General features: G+C 46.5%; 1 protein-coding gene across 5 annotated transcripts in view; it reads left to right on the top strand.

Annotated features, from left to right (window-relative positions):
• Nucleotides 1-13: 13 nt before the first annotated feature.
• The window catches only part of SCMH1 (Scm polycomb group protein homolog 1), a 184610-nt gene continuing 176624 nt past the window's right edge, over nucleotides 14-7999 (top strand). For 3 of the 5 annotated variants that reach the window (XM_053212336.1, XM_053212326.1, XM_053212335.1), the window contains exon 1: nucleotides 113-173. The gene's annotated coding sequence lies outside the window, so the exon portion shown is untranslated. Of the gene's footprint in view, nucleotides 174-7999 lie in introns of all 5 variants that reach the window. The other 2 variants (XM_053212367.1, XM_053212361.1) reach the window with 1 other exon arrangement.

The raw sequence follows: 7999 nt of genomic DNA, 5'->3' as shown, positions 1-7999 counted from the left end.
GCAGCCGCCGCTGCGGTCAAGCCCCCCGCCGCCAGCCCGCCGGCCCGCCCGCCCGCCGCCCTCCGGAGCCGCCCCCGCCCGCCCCCTTCGCGCGTCGGCTCGGGCTCCCTGCGCAGCGGAAACATGGCGGCGGGAAGGGAGTGAGCCGCCCCGCGCCGCCGCTGCGCCCGCAGGTAAGCGCCTCGGCCGCCGCCTCCGCTCCCCGGGCCAGTCCGCGCGCCCTCGGGGGCCTGGGCCGGCGGGGGCCGCCCCCGGCGAGGAGGCGGCGGCAGGACCTGCCCGGCCGCCGCCCCCGCCCCTCGGGGCCCGCCGGCCGGCCGGCCGGCTTCTGGCTGTCGGGCCGGGGGCCTGTCTGCGGTCCGAGCGCGGCCGCGGCCCTTCGCGGCCGTGTCAGCCCGGCCCCCCGCGGCCCCGGCGGCCCGCTGCGCCTGGGCGGCCGGCCGGGCGGGGCCCGGTGACCGGCCGCGGGCCTGACGCCGTAGGACGGGGACACGTCTGGAGGATCCGAGCGGCGGCCGCTCTGTCCGGGCCGGCGGGGGGCGGGGGGGGGGCGGGGGTGCTGTCAGTGCGCGGCGGCGGGTCAGAGGCTCCGCTCGGCCGCGAGAGCGGGGGGATGCCTGGGGGTCGGGGCCGGCTCGGACCCTGGGCGGCGGGCGTGCGCGGGCCCGAGCTGTCAGCCGCGGCGCTCGGGCTGGCTCCGGCGGGGCGGCCGGAGCTGCGCCGGGACCGCTCACGTGGGCCGCCGGAAGCGGGCGGGGAAAGCCGGCTTCGAACCTCGGAGCCGCGGGGCACCGCGGAGGGCCGGCGGCCGGGCGGGCTGGGACGCCGGCCCCGGGACGGGCGCGAGGGGTTTCCGGGGGACGGGTGGACCCCGGGACACCTCCAGGCTGGATGGGAATTTGAAAGTCTTCTAGGGCTCCTTTCTCCCGTCGCATGCCGAAGTCCCTTTGAAAATCCCTAAATCCACCCTGATCGTTTGGCCACCTCCTCCAGTGATGGCAAACCCCGTTTCTCCCCATTCCGTTCCTGGACGGCTTTGCTTTTTAGAAATTTTTTTTTTTTTTTTTTTTTGGTTGAAAGAAATCGCTGCCTCCCATTCTTCCTCGTTCTTCTCCCTTATGGGCAGCTGTTGAGTGATCAGAAGATAGTAGTCCTTCCTCGGAGGCTCGTCTTCTCGTCGCTTGTTTTAGTTCCTTCAGTTGTTTCTCGTACACTGAGGTTCTCTGATCCCTTCTCTGAAAGAGTTGGCCCATATCCTTTTTAAAGGAGAGAGCTTCTTAGTATGAGGACACAAAACCTGTTAAGTTTCTCCAAGAAGATGCCTTGGCTTCAAGGATTGACCTGCTTAAATAAAAAGTATTACCTTCCTCATTTCTGTGCTGCGTTTTGAGCTTAAAAAACAAAACAAAACAAAACAAAAAAACAGTCCAGTACTGTGTTCAAACGACCTAAAAGAGATCCTATTTTGTGAAAACGTTTAGATTTCCTCTCATTAAAAAAAAAAAAGTCTATAAACACTTTATCAGCTGAGTTGATATATATCAAAGTGTGGCAATGCACTATGCAAAGAGGAAAACTTATTATTTCTACTCTGAAAAAGGATTGAGACCTAATTTGGGGCTAGACTGCAATTTAATATTTAGTTGGAGAGGGAAATGCTTATTACATTGAACTCTTTGCTCTGTGTCTAACTGCCAGAGGCCCAAAATTACTATGAAAAAGAACATTTTTTGTTCACTTACCAGCATTATTTTTTTGCCAGCTTTTTCATCACTTAGCCTTGGTATGTGGGGGTTAAGTTTTTCAAAAGTGCCTGTTACCAATGTCCTAAATAACCCAAAGCAACCCTGCAGGTTAGAAACTTTTCAAGTCCAGCAGAGATACCATGGCCTTGTGGATAAAATGCCAAGCTCTTGTATCTGGGACCCTGTTCCAATTCTAACCAAAGTTTCACTGTTTTTAGAACATAGACAAGCAGGTACCAGCAGTCAGAATTGGCTATCTTTGTTCTTGTGTCTTTATTTTTTAAATTGGTCAGTGGTTTTGAAGTTTGTAGCACACTTGTCAAGTTTTGACTTCTGGTTTGTTTGTGCACATGCTATTTCCCTTTTATGTAAGTTGGGTAAAAATTTGTATAGGGCCGTTCTTTGTAGAACTGTACAGGCTCAGGAACGGCTCTGGTCCCTTCCCTTCAAAGAACTTGAAGTTAATGGTAGGGAATACTGACAACTCTGTGAGAAGGAACTGGTGTGAATATCCCGCTGCAAATTTAAACTCAAGTTCCAAACTTTAAGCCTGTGTATCTACTATGTATCAGGCACTTTGGTATGCATTGTTACAAAGACGAATAAGATACATTTTCAGTTCCTGTGGGGCTGGTAAATTAGATGCCCAAATAGGTCAGAATAAAAGGTGAGAGGGTTGGATGATGTTGTGGCTGCCCCAAGGTGGGTGTGTGACTAGGGGAATGGTGGTGCCATTAACCGAGACAGGAAACAATGGATAAGTTTGGTTTCGGACTTGAAGATTTTTCAGTAGCTTGAGTTAAATCAATGAACAAACGTGGTAGAAGTAAACTAGAAAAAAGGGAGGTTGTGGTCCGAAAGTGGAATATTGGTGTTAACTTGTCTGATGTGGAGCTCCTCTAGGTGACAGCTAGGTCTCTCTGTGGGTATCTTAGGTACACTAGAGCTGAAGGTCAGCGAAGCGGAGTATGACAGGAGCTGCGAGGCTGTTGTATTGGATGGGTCATCTGTGTCGAGAATGAAGTGATTTAGGATGCTGGGGTGTGGGGAGGAGAGGATGTGACCCAGGTGCAGTGAATAGAGGGGATTAATCGGGAGGGTGGCAGATGACAGATGAGGAGGAGGGGTAGAAAGTGATGTAGCCAGATGGTGAACACCTCAAAGGAGGAGGAGGTTTTAAACAGAGAGTGGAAAAGTAGTGGTTTTTTACTTTTCCTTCTTGGGAGCAGGGTTCTGAACTCTCCAGCTTTATTCAGGACTCATATTCTTTTTGTTCTGAAGAGTTTGTTCTTAGTCTTGGAAAGTAGGAGGGCAAGCCTTGGAAAGTAGGAGGGCAAGAAAAGATATCGAATCTTTTCTGCTGATGCTTAATGACAAAGAGCAATAGAGGAGGGTTCCCCGCTGTGATTAGTAGGCGGAGAGGAGACAGATAAAGCAGCGAGGCTGCACCCATGGTTTCTGGGAAGAGCCTCCATTCTGAATTAGAAAGACCAGGGTTCAAATCTAGGCTCCGTCACTTGCTAACCTTAGGACTGTAAGCAAATTGTTTGGCCTCTGTGACTTTCAGTGTCCTTACCTGTAAACAAATACATTCCTACTTCATAGGGTGTCACAAAGATTACATGGAATTATGTGTATAAAATCACTAGAAAAGCAGTTGGTGCTTCCTAGATGCAAAGGAATCGTTAGTTCTCTTTCAGCTACCTTTAAGGGACTTAAGCCCTGCATGCTGACCTTTTTTCAGGTTTACCTAAATTATGAGGCAATACGTACTCTAAGAGAAAGCCAAGGGATATAGGAGTTCAGAGGAGAGAACCATCATTTCTCAAAATTTGGAAACAAGGTTAGGCTTCACATTCAAAATAAATTTCATTTGGGCCTTGGTGAACAGATTTCAATAGATTAAATAATTTAGGTGGAGATACAAAGAGGGGAAAGTGTAAGGTATGTTTGTTAAAAATTGATAGTTGCTGGGCTGAAGCCTTTTTTTTTTTTTTTTTTTTTTTTTTTTTTTTGGTGCAAGACTGTAGTTCTCTTCCTGCCTCAGCCATGGAAGCCCATACAGAAACAGGGGCCAGAAACTCAAAGTTGTCTGGAATACTGAGCCCCCCACATGGAGTGCAGCTGTTCTGGATGGACTTCACAGGAATGACAAACTTTTGTTAAACCACCAAAAAAAAAAAAAAATTAGTTGCCACAGGTTTGAGTATTGTGTAAGTCAGAAGTGAGCCATATGGCTGGAGAGATGGCCTGGGGCCATAGTATTAAAGACCTGGAACTATGGGGGGGGGGGGCACCTGGGTGTCTCAGGTAAGCATCGGACTCTTGGTTTTGGCTCAGGTCATGATCTCACTGTTGGTGGATTCGAGCTGTGTCCAGCTCTGCTGACAGAGCAGAGTCTGCTTGGGATTCTCTCTCTCCCTCTCTCTCTCTGCCCCTCCCCTGCTCACTCTGTCTCTCTCTCAAAATAGATAAATAAATAAACTTAAAAATTTTTAATGGAAAAAAAAAAAAAAGACCTGGAACTATGGAGTTTGGACTTGATTCTAGGTAGACTAGGGAGCCATAGCTTGTACATGCTCTCTCCCCACCTCAGTTTCCTGTCTATAAAATTTGTAGTTTCAGAAACTTTGGACTTTTGTTTGAAGTAAACCAAGTAAGAAATTCCACATTTGGAAACAAGTTCCTACATAGGCCAGTTTTAGTTATAGATTTATAGTTGTAGTTTGATCTCTGCAATAGCCTTGTTTGGTAGATAGGCTTAGTGGAGTTAAGAAACATAGGTGATCTTACAGAAAGTGACTAGGGATGCTCCGATTTTAAGTTTTGTCTTTTCTATACTAAATGTCACCAGTTATTAAGTATACAATCCTGGGCTTGTCACTTTACCTCTCTGGTCCTCAGTTCCCTCGTTTTTGTTAGGTGTAGGTTTAACTAAGATAGTAAGTGTAAAGCACTTTGCATAATGTCAGTTGTATAACTGTCCCTCCGATGTTGTCCCTCCCCTCACACCGTTGCCAAGGCCTTAGTGCTAGCTCCCTAGCCAGCAGGAACTGCTAGAGCTAATTATTTTGATAACCTTATGGCCACATAAAGCAGCTAGTCTTATCATCTGTTATCTTTGTCCTGTCTTCTCCAGTCACTGTCTTCCAAACTGCTTTTCCTGTGCTGACTCAGCTTCCTCCTCCTGTCTCCCAACCCTGCTTGTTTGTTCCCTCATACCTTTCCATAGGCTCTCTGAAACCCCTGTGTCCTACCCTGCTAACCATTTTACTAGATTTGTGTGTGTGTTACGGAGAGCACCTATAGGTGTCTGCTCTGTAGTTCTTTTGAATGGGTGCAGCGCATTCTCCCACGCCCTATGCACAACGAGGAAGATAAGGATGTTTGTAGTTTTCTGTGCACCACTGTTTTGTCCATCTTCTTGAAATCGGTGTGCTCTGTGGTACAAGGGCTACTCTTGTCTTCTTGTGTATAGATCTTCTCCATCATTTAGGACCTGACATGTACGGTCTTCCTTTCCACCGCAATTTCCGTCCTCACCCTGAGTAACTGCAGTTTTCACACAGATGATTGTTTCCCCGAACAATTGCGCCTTCAACTCAAGCGATCATCCTTTTAGCTTATCAACTCCCATAGTCACACCATGGACCTTGTTATCACCCCGAGATGGCCTGCCTCTGCAATTATAAACGAAGACTTGCAGCTTTATTCAAAATGTCTCCGACTTGACCTTCGACAGCTCTGTTGTTTGATCTCTTTGAAGCCTGCCTTCACGTCCTTCCCTATCCAGGAAGGATGATTAATTTTCTTAGTCTGCCATTTATTCGGTTTGCTTTCTTGCCGTCCTCCTCCATTCCCTTGCTCTGCTGTTCTTCTGCCCTTGTCTGGGCAAAATCTCGAACCTCGTTGGATCAGACCTCTCTTTTGGCAGTCATAGCCCAGAGCCCTGCTGGAGATCACACGCTTCTCTGCAGATTGCTGCCGTTGTGCCTTGAGTACCTAGTCATTTCTTTGCCCTAGTCTTCATGAGGTCTTATGTCACATGTTTCTCAAAATCCTATCTGTATTTTCTTGCTTCCTCCTCTTTCTCAAGACTAAATCTCTGACTCTTGTCAACCTCTTTCTCTCTTCTGACTCCTTTTCTTTTATTTAAATCTGCTTAGAAATCTCCCATCTTGAAGTAAATCTTGTAAATAAAATCTTAAATGCATGTCTCCCTCCAGGCACCACCTGGTCTCCTACCTATCTCCTTTACTCGAACTTGTTGAGTTGTATACATTTAATATGTAAACTTTCTCACTCTTACCTCTTCGTTGCATTCTGGTTTTAGTCTCCATCACTGAATAAGCTTCAGTTTCCTTATCTGAAGATGAGGCTAATGGTAGCTATTAAGTACTATAATACCTTAAGATTTTTGTGATTTTAGGTGAGGTAATCTATATGAAAGAGCCCTGCACAGTGACTAGCACATTGTAGCAATGCTATATATGTTACATTCATGTGTTCCTTTTGTTATTATTGCTACTTATTTAATCTTCAAAAGACTCATGAGGGGATAAACCTCCTTATTTTGCAATAAGGGAAACAGACTTAAAGTTTTAGAAATTTGCCCAGATCTTACAGAGTCTCTGAACTGCTCTGAGCGGGGTCACCAGCCTTGTCCTTATTGGTAACAACAGGGGGAGGCAGGCAATTTTAAGGCCTCAGCAGCAGCATTTCACATTTATGATTATCCCCTCTTCTCAAAACTTTCTTTTCCCCCTTTGGCTGTGGTGCCTGTCAGCGTGTTAGTTCCTCCTTGGCCACTTTACCCCAAGTGTTTTTTGGATGAGAACCTCCCTTCTCTTGCCTGTCTTTGGTCCTAAGCCTTCTTCTGTACATTCCCTTAGCAATCTCAGCCACTCACTTGGCTTACGGTAATGACTGTTAGCTCATGACTCAAATTTCTATCTGTAGTCAAGATAATCTCCACTGAGTGTTAGAGCTGTGTACTTAGCTCCCTGTAGTCAGCTTCACAAACAGCTATGTATCATATCTGCTTTAAAGTCAATATGGCCCATCACCATAGGTCCTAGCATGCCGTGTGAAAACCTTCTGAAATTGAAATGGACCTAATAAAAAGTTGTCTTGAGTTTTGTTTTGTTTTGTTTTGTTTGAGAGACAGAGAGAGAGAGAGAGAGAGCATGCATGCACAAGAGTGATCCTGGGAGGGCAGAGAAAGAGGGAGAGAGAGAATCTTAGGCAGGGCTCAATCTCACCACTGTGAGATCATGACCTGAGCCGAAATCAGGAGTCGGATGCTTAACTGACTGAGCCACCCAGGCTCCCCAAGAGATATTTCTTAAAATAAAGTCAGCGTGTCCCAAATTGAACCTAACATCCTTGCCACTTTTCCTGCCCCTCCTTCTTCATTTAAGAAAACTTGTTTTCCTCACGAGTGATTCTGGTTTAGAGAAATTTCTGTTTATTCAGTAAATAGTTATTGTTGATCACTTAGAGATATTTAAGGCATAGTTGTTTCTCTCAGGGAGCTCACTGTTTATGAGGGGAAGGTAAGACACGTACTTAACTAATTCGTATACATAACTCTAAAAACTCCAGAAATTCAGAGGTGGAAGGAGAGGTCACTGACTTCTGGGGTGGTCTTGTAAAATCTCCAGGTTCATTGCTTAAGGGAAGCTCGACATAGGTGATTTGAGAGTAGAGGCTGAGGGTGCCCGGGGGGTTCAGTTAAGAGAGTAGAGGCTGAGATGGAAAGGATGAGAATCTGGGAACAGAATTGCTTTTGGAAAGCTAAAAGTGAAAATTTTGTCCTTTCTCTTAAACCCTTGGAATATTACACACTTCATTAAAACCAAAATTCTTGTAGGATGGTTTTAATTGTTCTTTGACAAAAAGTGTCATAGGCTCAGTTAGCAGTTTGTTGGAGCATTGTATTGAACATATACTCTTGTTAGACACTTGGAAGATACAGATTAATAGGAAATATTCAGTGCTGTGTAGGCATTTGTAGCCTGCTAGTGAAGACACTAGTGATAATTATATTACAGTGTAGTAAGTGCTATAGCAGTGGTAGGTGCAGTATGGTAGGATTGCTATATATTGCTAAGGGCTGGATTATGTCTCTTGCCTGCCCTCAAAATTGGTATGTTGAAGTCCTAACCTCCAGTATTTCAGAATATTTCAGTATCTCCCATTTGGAGATAGGGCCTTTAAAGAGGTAATTAAGCTAGAATGAGGTCGTATGGATG

Source organism: Acinonyx jubatus, chromosome C1, assembly GCF_027475565.1.
Source record: "Acinonyx jubatus isolate Ajub_Pintada_27869175 chromosome C1, VMU_Ajub_asm_v1.0, whole genome shotgun sequence".
Taxonomy (NCBI): domain Eukaryota; kingdom Metazoa; phylum Chordata; class Mammalia; order Carnivora; family Felidae; genus Acinonyx; species Acinonyx jubatus.
Note: the sequence above shows the minus strand (reverse complement) of the source record. Positions and strands in the feature narration are given on the sequence as shown.